The sequence below is a fragment of the Ostrinia nubilalis genome, chromosome 30, assembly GCF_963855985.1.
Source record: "Ostrinia nubilalis chromosome 30, ilOstNubi1.1, whole genome shotgun sequence".
Taxonomy (NCBI): Eukaryota; Metazoa; Arthropoda; class Insecta; order Lepidoptera; family Crambidae; genus Ostrinia; species Ostrinia nubilalis.
This window is the reverse complement of record NC_087117.1, coordinates 1875335-1892514: the sequence shown is the minus strand read 5'-3', so window position 1 is coordinate 1892514 and position 17180 is coordinate 1875335. Positions and strand designations below refer to the sequence as shown.

General features: G+C 36.8%; 1 protein-coding gene across 1 annotated transcript in view; it reads left to right on the top strand.

The window, feature by feature from the left end:
• Positions 1 to 17180, top strand: part of LOC135086142 (unextended protein-like) — a 49415-nt gene that overhangs the window by 980 nt on the left and 31255 nt on the right. The window lies entirely within an intron of this gene.

Here is a 17180-nt window from a genome sequence, read left to right as displayed (position 1 = left end):
GTTAAATTCTTTGGAATTACCTCATTAGGAAAAACAATTAAATTAGTTGTTGCAATTTGTGCAATAATACTCGTAGTTACATTTTTGCTAATTTATGAGTTGACACCATCAGTCAATTGGCGGACTTTTTATGGACCCTCGAAAAATGCGAATACCAAATAAAATTTATGTAGCAATAGGAAACTGTGACGTCATATTTTTCTGCGAACTAAATTGACTAAAGTAGGCATCTATTTTACTTGAAAGCAATTAAATAATTTGTTTTCAAGGTTAAAATGTTTCTTTACAAAATAAACCTTGTTGTATAATACCTACTATGATACTACTACATTGAAAACCCAAACCTAAACAAAAATATGAAATGCTAACATTGACTGAGTTTCTTGCGCTGTTAGGACTGGCCCATTTTTTGTCCTGAAGCAGTGGTAGGGTTAATACTGGGACGTATGAAAGTGCTTTTTAAAAGCGTAGGTACTTGCATAAATAAATGAGTTTACTAGTTTTTTTTTATTCTTTGTTCTGTGCGGAGATGAACCCGCGACTGCTGGCGTCGAATACTTAAGTACGCCACTAGGCCTGCTAGCTGTTAGTATTTACGCCCGGCTTCCACCAAGGTGCAGCGGAGCGGAGAAATCCAATCAGATTTAATTCTCCAATAATTAATGAAATCTAATTGGTTGTTAAAAATATTTCTCCGCTCCGCATTGGTGGAAACCGGGCCCTTGTCAACCGATAGTTTGGTGGGCTTTCAATTATTTGTATGAGGAATCGGCCGATACTAAATCGGTGTAATGTGCGTACCCTACTTCCATAGTTAACATGTTCATACTCATAAAACTCATTCATTTTTGCAAATAGTATTTTAAAAAGCACTTGTTTACACGTCCCAGTATTAACCCTACCCCTGCTTCGGGACAATAAATGGGCCAGTGCTGAGAAGAAGCAGTGCAAGAAACTCAGTCACTATTGTCAGTCTCCTTTTCAAGGGTTAGACTGATTACCAGTCCGACCAAACTACGTCGGACTGATTAAGTAACAGTCCGACCAAACTATCGGCCGACAAAAAGTCTGCAGTCTGCGGGGTGTACTAGATTGACTTGCCTTTCAGTAACATTGGAAGCCTCGTCATATTGATGAATGGGCGTTTGTTCTCTTCCCAGTAGTGCCACACGACAGAACAATACGCCATAACTACAGTTGCTGAGCGCGTGATACGTCAGTAGATCCATTCGATTTATGATTTTATGACATAACTTATGACATAGATAGGGATAAAGCTACCTAAAGCTACCAAGATATTCCCGAAAAATGCCCCTGGCTTTGATCAAGAATACCAACTGTAATATTATAACAGGATGGATGACAAATAAAGGGAGAAAAAAGAGAACAAAAAAAGAAAAGGAGGTTATACAGAAATCATGAAGACGGAACACTACACTAGCGAAAATGTTTGCGCACATGAAATTTAAATATCCTAAAATTCTTACCAAATCACAATAGTTTCAGAGATGATGTAGGCACAAAATGTAACTAAGTATTAAACAGAAAATTAAATATTATTGCATACGCTGTTCACAGTCTGTTCGATGTCTTGTCATGTTATTCGTCCATAAGTTACCTATTTATTAATGGTTTACCTAGTCTTTAATTTTGGTTATGAATCCCAGAAAATGGGTTGCATTCAAAACACAAAACAAAATCGGCTATTATTAAATCGTTTTTGTATCAATTACGCGTTCAAAAGTAGGCAAAATAACAATTTCATACATCATTCATAACGAAGCGATTGTATGATTCAACTGTATAAATAAATCCTCTACGGATTTGAGGAAAATGTAATGTGTGTAAAAATAATAACTTGGAGTTAAGAGCTATTTTTGCGTAACCTGTTTGGAGATTTGTAATAGGTGCAGAATAATTTTAATTTTTGTAGAAGGATGACGGCACAAACTAAACCCGCCAAAAATATTTTTCCCGCCGAAATACCTGACAGTCACAGGACTCAAGCAAGACCTTTTTTAATGTGGCGATCCTGGCCTGGAATCAAGTCTTTTGGCCGTACCTACACAAATTAAGTTTTGATCTTTTTCTTTTTTTCACATTTCCGTTGCGCTACGAACAGAGTTCCGTAACCTTGGCATTATAAAATCGACCATTGCTTTTCTTTTTTATAATGTACAGAGATGAAATTAATTTGAATATTATTGAAAATGAATGTACCTAATATGCTGGATGCAGGCCACTTCTAACCGGCCAATCTGGAAATCTTTGAAGTCCGGGGAAGGCATTTTCAACGTCTGCAGTGGTCCTGTGGCTGAAGTGATGCTGAAAATGACAAAGATGACTGAGTTTCCGCCACTTCTCAGCATCAGCCCATAAAATGAAATGTCCCGAAGTGGTGGTAGGGCAAGGCGAGAGTGAATAGGCTCTTACAGGGCACACCATCATAGACTGCATCTCACTTAACACCAGGTGTGATTGCGGTCAAATACTGCCTTGTCATGCATAATAAAAAATATTCGGCACGTGTATAAGCGCCCTGTACCTCTAGCATGAACAACTTTCGTCTTCGAATCGTTTGCGTATTCGACAAAATTCAATACTCAACCTTCGAATTAAACGATAATGTGACAATTTTGATTCTCAAAATAAGTTTCATTCAACCATTTCTCATACTAAGTTCAATTTACGACACGTTCACAAAGGCGCTGTCGTAGTTTTCGTACTAAATCTTCTGATGGCGATTCGAGTACGCAAACGATTTGAACTCGAAAGTTTTTCGTGCTAGCCGTACTGGAAAGAGCCTAAGTATTGAATAAATGATGATGATGATGTACTAATTCCAAATAAGACTAAGTAATTAACATTTTGACAAAACAAACTGGCGCATACCGCCGTTATCAATGTTAATGTGGTTTGCTGTGAGTCAGCTGATGAACAATAATTGGTGATTAAAATATGAGAAGTTTCAAGTTTGGATGTGTGGGTGTTATGTGCAGATATTATGTATATGGTTACATAGACGCCTACGTGTGAGGCAAAAACTTTTCAGTGCAAAAACTTCGTTGTAACAGTTATTTTTTCAAGGTAGTGTGAAAACTTCTTTGCACATTTCTTCTTGCAAAAGAGGTCTACTCCTGGATAAAAGCTTCCCCCAAGGATTTCGGCAACCACTAGCTATCGGCATGCATCCAGGTGTAGGTCGAAACCTTACAGGTCGTCAGTCCGCTAAGGTGGACGCTAAAATATTATGATGTCTTCCGGTGCGTTGTCGCCATTCGAGAACGTTTGAAGTCACTTTCTGCCCTAACGGCTACAAAGGCCATTGAGTTTATTGCAACTAAAATTTACATCATTGCACTGCTTCTTATTAGAACTGGCCCAGTATTACTGTCCCGAAGCAGTGGCAGAGTGCTCTTTGGGAGCCTACTTGCAAAAATGAACGAACTTGAATTTGATTATTTTGCTAAAAGTCTAATGCCCGTTTTCACCATCAGTCCCTAATTTTAAGTGACCCCCACGGTAACACATAACAGGAGTTTTGACACCATAGGGGTCACTTAAAAATTAGGGATTGATGGTGAAAACGGGCATAAAACTACTATTGCTAGGAGTCTATTTTACTAAGTAGGTAGTCTTCATGTAGATACTAATTGAAATTTAAAGAATGTGGGTGCTATACAAACCGATTTTACCATTGGTGTCTTCGTGTAAAACATTTTAATAATTACGTCCTTATATGCTTAGGTCATTCTTAAATCCTTTTTAGTAAGCCTCAAATTTTACAAATAAGGGAAGTCAATATGGCAACTTCGGTCTTCGAACTCCTACTATTATCTGATTCATTCAACTCTGAAAGTTAGATGTGCCCTAGGTAGGATCCTACTCCTACTGAACCTTTACTGGTTGGGTTATTGGAGGTCAACCTGTAGACCCTGGCTACACAGGAGTTGCAGCGGTGGGAACGAGAGCTGGGTATAGTCCCGTAGTTGTGGGACCCGTTATAAGCTTTGCAAGAGTTTTGTTTATGATAAACACCAAATCGAATGATTTTATCGTAGTTTAAAACTTTAATCTACCAGTTAATAGCCATAAATTGCTTTTCAGCCATACACTACGATTAAAGTTGATTAATATTAATAAAGTGTACCAAAGATACGCCGGCAAATTGGAGTCAATGAACGGGTCGCAGTAAAAAGGCGGGAGAGAATACAGACCACTAAAGATGTTATTGACTCTGTGGTTATGCAAGTAAACAATAAAAAAATAATAGGCAGTTGTTTTGAAACCGGAGAAGTTGTAACCTTCATGCATAGAACAACAATAAAACAAAAATGCTGATAACTTCGAGAATAAGGCCTGTTCATCTCCGCGAGTTTACATCGAAAACAAAACGCACGATGGCCCACCTACAGGATACTATTCGACAAGGCCTCACATACGAGCGAACATTGACACTCTTATTACGTGTATTCTTGTGTATGATGGAAGAAAATAAAGAAAATGGTGTACTAAATACTGTGCAGTATTTAACTGCCTAAATAATAATAAAAACACAGAATGTACTTTTTTAAGTTGCCTCAAGACACTGAGAGGTAAATAAGTAGTTAATATTATTCATGATAATTCATGCTAAATCATGTATTTCCTCCGCCATTTTCCGCAGTTTGGCACTCACGTCACATCATTTTACCGAAGTCAGCCCTATAGCTTCGGCGCAGTGCCGATCACTGACGTTTGTCAACAAAATGGTGCTTGACTCTTGAGACAAGCTAAATTACACCATATTGTTAATGACATTGAGCATACATTTTTTTAAATACCTTCGCGAAGTAAAACTTCTATACGTAGTACTTATTATTATTCTGTGATAATATTACTAATCATTTTCAAACTCCTTCGTATCGGGAACTACATAGTAAGTGCTAGACCTAGAACCCAAGGCCGTAAAATTGACTAAAAGAAAAAAAAGGTTTTGGCGGGAAGTTTGGTTGAATGTCTTACGCCTTTGCTTGTTCCTATTTAAAGAAAAGAACCCAAAAACTAATTAATCAGAAATTTAAATTGCGCTTTTATAAATTCCCGTAAAATTTTAACCCTATCACTGCTTTTTGACAAAATGTACTAGGTCAAAGCCGAGAGATTAAACTTTTATTAGTCACAGAATTTTTGACTTCCTTCAACTGTCACAGATAAAAAAGACCACAATATTTGCGACTTTCTGTCAGTATTTACTTTTTCGAAAGGCTAAAGTCGGCGATGTCGTTAGCAGAAATAAATATTTTTATCACAAAGTACTTAATGTACAGACAGATAAAACCATATCTGTTTGGCAAGCTATACTAGAGTCAACACGGTGACATTTTATTATTATAATAAAATCCTTCAGCTTAGGTCGAGTGTTGAGATTATTTTGAGTTTACTTTTATGTTATTTTGAATTTAAAACTACTTTGAAGCAATTTCAGAGTCAGAGTTAGTACGTATCTGAACAAAAAAAATGTTTTAGAAAAAAAACTGAAAAAGCGGGAAAGGATCCTTTTTTTTTACAATCTTCAGAACAAAGAACTAAAATAATGCAAAGGAATTAAAAATAAAATCTTTCGTCTTTTTACACAAAAATATGAGTTTACAATCCAAAAATTTGCCAGTGCCGCGTTACCGGATGAAACTGGACGTGAACCGGTGACACTTTGGAATTGCTGAAAATAAACAGATGACGTCACTCGCGCGCCATTTTGGCGTGGCGCCGAAATGATGGTTAGGGCTGTGCCCCGTAATTTTTTGGCAATTTTAGCTCATTATTTTATGTGCCTTGTAATTTAAAGTAAGTAAGGGTTTAGGGCATGTTCACAATCTTGTACATAAAACCCAATGTTATTGAGGTGTTTTACACTTGATGAAAGTGGATGGATGCCTACTATGGCCACAAGGGCGCCCTGGAAGTTTTTGGACAAAAATTTTGGCCTTTATTTCTTTCTTTCTAAAAGCGCTTTTTAAACGCTTACATTGCAACAATACAAACAACCGGACCGGTCGTTGTAGAGATCCTTGGGGAAGGCCTTTGTCCAGCCGTGGACGTCATTTGGCTGAAACGAATAGCTCTATAAGATTAAAATATTAAATTATCTAATTTAAAGATTTAAATATTCTTTTTCGACAGCCCTTATTTTGCACGAATGGCGTTTTATGACAGCTGTAAAATAAAAAATTAAGATGGCGGTAATAAACTGAAAATGGCGCGAATCATGGGCCATAACCTCATTTTACTGCACTCAAGAGATAAATTGATAACTACTTAGATAAAGAAGGCATAAGAAGCTATTCTATAAATCTGGTTTGATAAAAATTCAATTGGGTTGACACACTTGACACCATTTTCAATATTTCCAAGAAAAAATACTTCATTTTAGCAGATTTTAGCCCTGAAATCCAAATACTTAAATGTAGGTAGGTACTTCACTGTTCGGGTGGCGATCACGGACAGGAAATCGTAGTGTAGGCAGGCCTCCCACTCGGTGAACTGATGATGTGGTGAAGGTTGTGGGACGCACCTGGATGCGGGCAAAAATCCGTAGAGGCATTAGGTTGAAATAAATTGAATTTTCCATACGGTTTTTACTCAATTTCTACGACCCATGTACTTACTACCGTAGGCGGTCTTGTCTCTAAAGAGTAAGACGCTAAAGAGTTATTTTAATAGTGTATGTATTTTTATTAAATCTTTCAAAAACTTCTGAACATTAAATTCTTTATTAGTATGTTGGTAGGCCCTATTACCCTTTTTAAGGGCACTTATTTCTATCACCACTTCGGGATAGCATAGCTGCTAGTGCTGTGAAGAAGTGGCGGAAGAAATCAGTCACCCTTTTGTCAGCTTTTTATATTTTTACAATTAAAATTTCCAAGATCCTATTATCTATCCTACTAATATTATAAATGCGAAAGTTTGTGTGGATGTCTGGGTGTTTGTTACTCTTTCACGCAAAAACTTCTGAACGGATTTTGATGAAACTTTACAGTATTATTGTTTATAACCCAGAATAACATATAGGCTATAATTTATGACTGTGACAAACTAAATTTCACGCGGGCAAAAGCTAGTATGTAATAAATGCGAGCTAGACAGCTAAAGTATGCACTCAAACAAAAATAAACATCCAAATTAATTACTACATGTTGTTTTAATAAATTAGTGTGGCATGTCCTCCCAAACTGGCCAGTCACTCACAAGGTCGACTGCGAATCGGCAGTTGACTGGCTTGATGTAGTTTCAATTAGTTTAGTTTTACCTAATTGGACTCATGTTTGCGATAATGGGTTACAAAACTTACAAATGACTAGAATATCTCAATATTTTTCGGTATTTTTGCTCGAAAAACTAACACAGGTGTTCATAATGTAAAGAACCCTTTAACCAATTGATACGAACGAAGTAATTTGCCTCTTTCATGAAGCGAACTGTAACATTTTATTATCCGTGTGTGCGTTATTTATTTTTATTTTATTTATTTATACTTTAATGTCAAAATTTTAACATAAGGCGAACTTAATGCCATAAGGCATTCTCATCCAGTTTACCTGCAGGTTATGCAGAAAAATTAGTTTATCTATGGGACTCTCCCAAAATCAATGGAACGGAAGATGCAAATAAAGTACTGTCTGTCTTCCCGCTCTCCTATTGCCTTTTGTCTTGTCTAAAACTTGGTCATTATTGGTCTCCACTGCAGGAGCACGACCCTCTCTATTTACCAGTGGCAAATGGAGGATCTGGCCAGACGGGTTGGGGAATTTTGTCTCTTATCCCTTCTTACGACATCCTCGGTGTATAGTGGTCCCATTTTACTCTAGTCTACTGGAACCACACAGTTTTATATTCGAAGTTAAGAAGTCGCGGAAAGAACGGTTATCATGGAAAGCCTTGGGGGAGGCCTTTGTCCAGCAGTGGACGTCATTTGGCTGAAACGAACGAACGATACAAAAATAACCGACTTCAGCAAAATTTACGCCGAATTTATAGCAAGGTAAGGTAAAAGTCACTAGGTAGGTTAAAATCATGATTTCCGAACTGTTTTTATAAAAATAATTAATAATGTCCACGGCAGGAACCAAGCCTCGGTCATCCATAATGAACCGCTCCCCGGAACCTCTGAATTGCTTTTATTCGGAAGTGGGTAGTGTTGTGCCGCGACAGACTATCGACATCGATAGAATAAAATAAAAATAAAGATTATGACAAAAAAGTTTTTAAGTTAAAACTTAAAATGAAGACTATCATGACAATAATTTCTTTTTCTGTTTCTGTTTACTCAATTTTTAAAAACGATACCTATGTATAAACTATTTGTGAAAACTATTTTGGCAAATGTGAAGTTTAATTGGTAACTCTATATGTGTTATAGAATGCTGTTTGTTTTCCTAACAATAAAATAAAAATAAAAAAATAATATTGTTAAAACTCGATTATTGATTTGAATTATGTACAGTATGGGAAATACCTGGATGCGGGCAGCGCAGAACCGGTCGTTATGGAAATCTTTGGGGAGGCCTTTATCCAGCATTTATAGCAGCAGAAACGAACCCTTACGATAATTAATAAAAGGTACTTCTCCCATCATCATTTCAGCCATAGGACGTCCACTGCTGAACATAAGCCTTCCCCAACGATTTCCTTAATGGCCGGTTGGTATAGGTGGTTCTAATAAAATCATAATTACAAATCAATAATTTCAAATCTACACTAACTAATATGAGAGGTGCAGATAGATTATTGTTTAATGTAGGTATGTCACACTCACAATCAGACAAAACACGATTTATTTCGTTTATTACCTAACTGGTTATTGTAAATTAATAATTATATTAGCGTAAATTCATTTAGTAATGAGTCATGGTTGCAGAGGGATTTTGTATATTTTTTCCTTAAAGTGATCGTTACAGCTGTGACATTACCGCTAATGGGATTATTCTACTTCTCATAACCCCACTGCAACCCCTGTTTAGCCAGGATCTACGGTCTATTCCACTTTGATCACCTAGCTTTGATTACCCAGGTGATCAAAGTGGACTTCCAGCGACAATTTAGTGTCCTTTGACCACCCACGGATACAATGCCCTGGGTGATCAAAGTGGACTAAAGTTAAATTATTATTTTAGTATCCTTTGATCACCTACAAACAAATCACACCTCCTCTGAATAGTCACATGTCCAATTGTTGTAACATTTTGATATTTTCTAAAAACCGCAACAAACAAATTGGACATGTACAAGACTATTGAGAGGTATAATTGGACACTAAAATAATAATTTAACTGGAGTCCACTTTGATCACCCAGGGCATCGTATCCGTGGGTGATCAAAGTGGAATAGACCGGATCTACAGTTTGGTTTTGTCACTGAAACCAACCAGTGAAGGTTGAGTAGTCCCGGGGGATAGCTAACTGCCATTAACGGCACCCGTAAAGAATTTACCATTATTAAGATTTGTTAAATTACTAACACGCACCGTTCCGGCACTTGTATCACTAACAAAATAATATTCCTGTTTCACAAACAAATGAATTGAAAATGTTTCTTGATGAAATAAATGTCTTAAACCATAATATAATCAGAAGAATACAGGAGAAGTTCGAAATAAAAATTGACTTTCCTCCATTCAAGGCATGGATGACTTAATAGTTATCTAGCTAAATATTTTTAGTTATTATTTTTAAAGGTTATCATTTAATAACCTACGACTCATAATAACATTCATACATCGCTGTATTTATCAAAGCACCTGTATTATTTGCGTGATTTATTTCATACATTTTTGCCCATTTTTCTTTGCTCTCAAATGAATAAATAAATAATTTTTCTTCTTTCATTTACGGCCAGTTTAAGGCGGTAACGGTCCAAAGTTGTTAACGAATTTATTTTCAATGTATGGAAATTGCCAAAGCGTGGCAAATCAACAATAACCGACTGTGACATTTTTTTTTTCAAAAATATTTTGCCTGACGTGGCCGCATGGTGATAATGACGATTCAGTGATTAATTGTATAATGCTATTATAGACACATTAAAAAAACCTTATTAATACTACAGTGATTTAATGATAGCAAAGACTTTACCGCTTATAAAGTACTAGCTTTCCGCCCGCGGCTTCGCCCGCGTGGAATTTTGTCTGTCACAGAAAAACTTTATCGCGCGCGTCCCTGTTTCAAAAACCGGGATAAAAACTATCCTATGTTCTTTCCCGGGACTCAAACTATCTCTATGCCAAATTTCATCAAAATCGGTTGCGAGGTTTAAGCGGGAAAGCGTAACAGACAGACAGACAGACAGAGTTACTTTAGTTTATATTAGTTGGGATTGGGATTAGTTTGATTACATTATCTATTTTATTGATTAGGATCACTATAATAATTTGGCGTAAAATAATCTTCCCTTTTTCAAATTATGAAACAGCTATCGATATCTTCTGTAGTTGAAAAGCTTGACATGTTTTATCTTTTATCTATTTTTTTTGATATTTTATCGACAAAAATAAATCACAAACACGTGAAGGACATCTAAACTTATAATTTACACGTGTAGTTAGGTAACTAGCAGATAGCCCGCGGTTTTGACGGCGCAAATCTCACAGTATCGTCTTCACGCATTGCAAATACCGCGATAATACAGTGTCTTCTTTATTTTTTATCAAAGGAACTCCAAAAATTACATTATAATTATACTATTATTATGTTTATATCCCTTGTCTAGTAGGTTAGGTACTTACCCATAGTACAAGCTTTACTTAGTTTGGGACTAGAGGCGCAGTGTAAAATTATGTCTAAAGATATTAATTTATTATTATTTGTTATATTCATATTTTGAAAAATGGTTCCCATCTATTATTTTACCATAACGTTTTTCCAACACTTCCACATTCAAACCACGAATTCCATCGACTTTCAACAAATATCGATAAATGCCATTCTTCGTCCGCCGCTACAGCACACCACTACGCTTATTGTTGTCCAATTTTCGCATTTATAGATGTCGATAAACGTATTTTATGAAGGTCGACTTAATAAATACTGATTACTTGTTCCAAATGGATAGTTCCATTAATTTGGTCACGCGATGGTCAAAATCTAATTTATTTCAAGAAGCTGGCTTTTAGTATAATAAAAACATAATGTCTTTTAATTTTGTAATGTAAGACAGTCATTAGCCTATGGTTAATCTACCTATGTACTAAATATAATAACTCAAAGGTGACTGACTGACTGACATAGTGATCTATCAACGCGCAGCCCAAACCACTGGACGGATCGGGCTAAAATTTGGCATGCAGGTAGATGTTATGATGACGTAGGCATCCGCTAAGAAAGGATTTTACGAAACTCCACCCCTAAGGGCTAAAACAAGATCCACGCGTACGAAGTCGCGGGCGGCCGCTAGTCTACTTATAAATAGATTTTGGCCGTCAAAGGAGATATTCTAGCATTATTAAATCTAAATTTCTGCAACCGTTTTACATTTGGCTAACCCTGTTGCGAGTTCTAAAGACAAACGTGACTATTCCCACCGCTGCAACTCCTGTCAGCCAGGATCTACGGCTTGACCGCCAATAACCCAACCAGTGAAGGTCAAGTTTGTCCCAGGGGAAACTTACACTGTCATTATGGGTTCTAAAGACAAACTAAAGTTTTTTTTTTAACTGTAGTCCAAACTTATCTATTCTGCTACCAAACTGTAGTAGAACCTTGCTATTAAACTAAAGTTGCCGTGGTGGTAAAGAGAGGTGGGATTAGTTTATCCCGTATTTCACAAAACAGCTGCTAAACTCGTATTTTACACTTTGTTGTCAAACAATTCATTTATTTGTTAAACAAAACAATTCAATTCTATTTCAATTATTGGGAGTGCCGATCGTCGCGTGCGCATTGTTTACGGGCGTGCTCGGTTTAATTTTAGCGACGCGACGCCAGACGGTGTTATTAGGGCAATACCACACTTAGGCTGGGTTGCATAATTTTACTTTAAAAACGTTAAAAGTCTGTCAAACTCTATACAAAAAAAAAAGTTTATTGCTATAGTTATGGTTAAAATAAGACGGTAAATCATCATTCTCCTAAGTTCACCCTTAAAGATCATCGCAGAAGACTTATCTACTCGGAAAGAGGTCAACACCGGTGAACACCGTATCGCCTTTCGCGCGCTGTCAAATGCGAGGCCAAGCGTTTACGTTGTTGACGTATGGAGTTTCATACAAACAATACTGACCGCCTCGAGTTGTACGGTTACGATCCCTTTCCGGGTTGATAAGTGTGGTTTGTCCCTTACAGGCCAGCGCAAATATTTTGCGCGAGGTCATGGTGTTGTTTTACTACAGCTACATTAACTCGAATTTGGCTAGGGATGTGACTTGTTTACTTATGTACCAAAAACTCGATATCTGTATTTATTTTTAACTAGAATTAAAAATAGGGACGTGTTGTATCCTTTTTCATGGATAGTTTTAAAAATATTTTTTGGGACTTATTATTCGTCATCGGACGTAGAACAATATTTTTTTATGCACTCATATAATATTTTGTATCAAATCATTACATACCTAGTTAATTTAAAGAGTATTTATATTTATATTTATATTTTTCACAACAAAATTTTCATTATGGTTTGCCCAATTTTTTGTGTGAATTTTAACTGTGGAAACTTAATTGGTTTAAGTGTTTTCTTACGGCATCTGAGTTAAATTATATTGTAACAGTGTATGTTTCCCAAAAATAAATAAATAAATATCAAAACAATGAGTGAACATTTTTATGAAACCGCGCAGGCATGAAAAATTACAATTTGATTTTAAACACTATTAATTCTTTTCGCAGGTTCCAATAACATGTTTATTGGTCTTATTAACTACCAAAGCAAAAAAGAAAGAAAAAATGTTTATTTAGTCAAAAGCGCAGTGTTCTGTGTTTCCCCAAGTCTAGACAGGCGTCTGTCATTTGAAGTCGCCACGCGCATGTGTTATGCTTTCGTAGGAATGACAGCAAACTATTAATAGTTCAATTTAGCGTTGCGTCACACAAATATTTGTAGAGTAGCCATTGTCTGTGGTTTCGATCGTTGTTTGTTTATAACAGACTGCATAATTTAATTTAGGAATAGTAGTATAGCCTGACCAGAGCCCCGATTACGATGCAATTGACGCGCCTCTATGCCAGGGTTTTTATGTTCCTGGTCAGGCTAGGTACACTAATATATTATTTGTGGGTGCAATAAGTTTTTATAAGATTTTATAAGATCTTATTAAGAGTCTCTTTTGAGTATCTTTATTTTACTTTTATGGTAGTCTCATCATCATCATCATAATCATTTCAGCCACAGGACATCCACTGCTGAACATAGGCCTCCCCCAATGACTTCCACATAGCCCGGTTGGTAGCGGCCTGCATCCAGCGCTTCCTGCTACCTTTATGGTAGTCTACTGTCTAATACGCTAAACGCTACTGACGCAGGCCGCTACCAACCGGGTAACATGGAAAGCTTTGGGGGAGGCCTATGTTAAGCAGTGGACGTCCTGTGGCTGAGATGATGATAATGATGATGACTGTCTAATGAAGGGTGTTCAGCCTATCATTTACTTTGCTATACATTTTTTGCGGCCAAAGTTGGCTATGACCTTCTTCAAGGTATCTGTATCAACATTTCTGATTTCTGTATCAACATTTAAAATAGACAGAGTTACTTTCGCAATAATAGTATGATTAGTCATGACATCGCAATGCTACCTCATATTTATAAGCGAGTGTAAATATTTGTAATTCAGTACCCACATCCGAGCTTATCAGTGTTGGACGCTTCAAGCGGGATTCGAACTCGCTATAGCTGGTAGCCAAGGTCATTCGCTCTACTTTAGACACAAAATAATAACCCCACCCATGTGATATCAACTCGTAATCAGTGTCTGAATAATGAAAAGTAATGATGAAAATGGAAAATAAAAACAGATTTTTGTTTATATTTAACTAGCTTTCCGCCCGCGGCTTCGCCTGCGTGAAATTTTGCCTGTCACAGAAAAAAAAACTTAATCGCGCGCGTCCTTGTTTCAAAAACCGGGATAAAAACTGGAGAATCCTATGTCCTTTCCCGGGACTCAAACTATCTCCCTGCCAAATTTCATCAAAATCAGTTCAGTGGTTTTTAGGCGTGAAAGAGAGACAGACGGACAGACAGAGTTACTTTCGCATTTATAATATTAGTATAGATTTAGGTACCTAAAGTTACTTTTAAAATATTTTTTTAAATAAAATAACGGGCATGGCACATTTTATAGCCGTTGTTGAAAAAGATTCTTTTCTTTTTGAATAGAAAGAAATATTGTTTTCTTTCTACAATAGCTTCGACTCTGTTTCTTTAAGTTTTTCAAAAATCTGACTATTTACTATTATTGACTTGTATACTTAGATGATTACACAGATTATACGAGTATACTCGACTGATACGAAAAGTATGTCAACACCGATATGTTATTCTAACGAGATCCATGATATTTTACTATGTTTGCATCTGATTTAAGATATTTATTATTGTTGTTTGGTGCCAACTCTGTTTCAGCTAGGAATTATGGTATTACTAAAGTTATTGTAGGAATTAGGTTATGTACCTCAGTGGCGGATTTACCAATAGGCCAAGTAGGCCAGTGCCTAGGGCGGCAGATTTAGAGGGGCGGCAAATTTAGCAATTTTTTTTACAGGAAAAAAATTACAATAGGGATGTTTCCTGGGTCAAAAAGCAAGAGTTTTAATTAGTCCGTCAGTTAACTTATCAAAAAATACTCTACACGTATTTTTCACTTTTTCAAACTAATGAAAATTTAAAGAGATAAAGCGCGCCAAAGTTCATAAGAAGAGGCCCGTGACGGCAATGCGTGCATAAAAGTGCCGCACGTTGTGACGTCGTGCGGAACTTCAACGCACTATAACTATGTAATTATTTGTTAGATTGACAAATAAAAATATATGTGTCCAATATTTTTTGATATTAAACATTACGGACTAAAAAAATTTTTTTAGGAAACTAGCCTATTCTACGTATACCTACACAATCCATACATAAATAAACGATTAATAAACGCACTGTAATATATACTTAGTACTTATGTGATCATGAATTTTAAAATATTCCAATAGCGTTTCAATAAAAACAAAATAAAAAACTCGTAACACAGGATCTTCGGAGCCTAGCACGAGCACCATCTCTCCACAACTTTGTGTATATTGTCTTACAGGGTGGCCCAGAAGAAAATTCACTTTTTAAAATTCAAAAGAGACCAAATTAACCACAAATTCAGGAATCTATATTGGATGATGGGCAGGAATTCGGTTCTCTCCCTGGACAATAAACTTCTGATATACAATTCCATCCTGAAGCCAATATGGACATATGGTATCCAGTTGTGGGGAGTTGCCAGCAAGAGTAATATCGCGTGCCTGCAAAGGGTGCAGAACAACATATTGAGGAATATTGCGAATGTCCCGTGGTTCACGAGGAATGATGAAATACACGAGTACTTGAACATTGAAACCGTGGCCGCAGAAATAGAGCGATACAAGAAACTGCACATTGAACGTCTTACTCATTACCCCAATCCACTCGCCTATGGATTACTGGAGAATGACAACGTGGTTAAAAGGCTAAAAAGAAACCACGTAATTTAAGAAGACAGCTTAGGCATAGGCCAGCTGCTCTTTAACAATAAAATGACACTCAACTCAACATATCTGATTATAGTCTGGCGACTGATTGCAGAAATCATTATCACAAAAAAAAAAAAAAAATTCAAGGAAACGAAAACTGTACATTTTTGTAGAACTTTAGCTATTGCAATTTAAAGGAAATTTAGTGCAATTTATTTTAAAATTTACTATCTTTTATAAATTTTATCGTACATGTGATTCCCTTGACGTTTACAACATTCGGTCAACATTCATCAAAATTTTGGAAAACTTTCGTAAGCGCTCCTGCACACGACGCCGCTACCACGCCGCCGCCGCGCCGTCGCCGCGCCGCGCCTTTGCATTGTTTATACGCGCCGCGTGAACACCGCTGCCGCGCCGCCGCCGCGCCGCGCGTTATAATATGCTTTGACGGCGCGGCGACGGCGCGGCGGCGGCGCGGTGGCGGCGTCGTGTGCAGGAGCCCTTAGAGTTACCTCAAAATGGATTCAGGATGGATGAATGCTGCAGAGTTTTTGGATTATTAGAGTACCTATACTCTGCTCATAAGGTAACCCCACAAAAAGAAGTCTGCTGGAATGAGATTAGCGCTTCTTAGAGGCAGTGAGATTTCACCCCTGCTTAATTGGTTTATTTCAAAGCTGCAAGATTCGCAAGGTTATGACCGGAGCACTTGGTTTCATCAAGATGGGGCTGTGTGTCACACTTCAACTGAGAGCATTTAGATGGTAAGAGACATGTTCTCACAAAAAAATAATTTCAGGCAGGGGTGACATCTCCTGGCTACCAGAAAGCCCTGATCTCACTCCAGAAAATTATTTTTTGTGGTGTTACATTAATAATAGAGTATTCTTTTATAATCCAACAACCATGCAGCAACAGAAGCTGAGTATTCGGCAAAAAATTGAAAATAGGTTTCGAGGTGATTCTGACGAACGCATTCCAAGATTTTGATGTATGTTGGTTGATCGAATGTTGTAAGCGTCAAGGAAATCTCCTGGGCGATGTAATTTAATAAAGGTAAATTTAAAAATAAATTGCATTAAATTTTCTTTAAATTGCAATAGTTAAAGTTCTATAAAATGTACAGTTTTCGTTTCCTTGAATTTTCAAAAGTGAATTTTCTTCTGGGCCACCTGTATTACCAAGCCTTGGTCTTTCTGTTTACCTTTAAGTAGTTCTTAGCTAATTATACTGGATATAGCACTTCGCATGGCTCTGTGCACACCGGTGACAAATTGTTCAGGTGAGAGAAGCTTTTCTTGCTTAAAACGGGTTAAAAACTATCTACGATCTACTTTAAGTCAAGAAAAGCTTAATATCATTAAGTTCACAATCATACTAATAACGGGATTAAACTAACGTATTGAATTTCAAAAGTCAGTAGGTAGGGGCGGCAAAAATTGAATGGCCTACTAGCGGCAAATTTGTAAATCCGCCACTGATGTACCTATTCTTTAGTTAGAT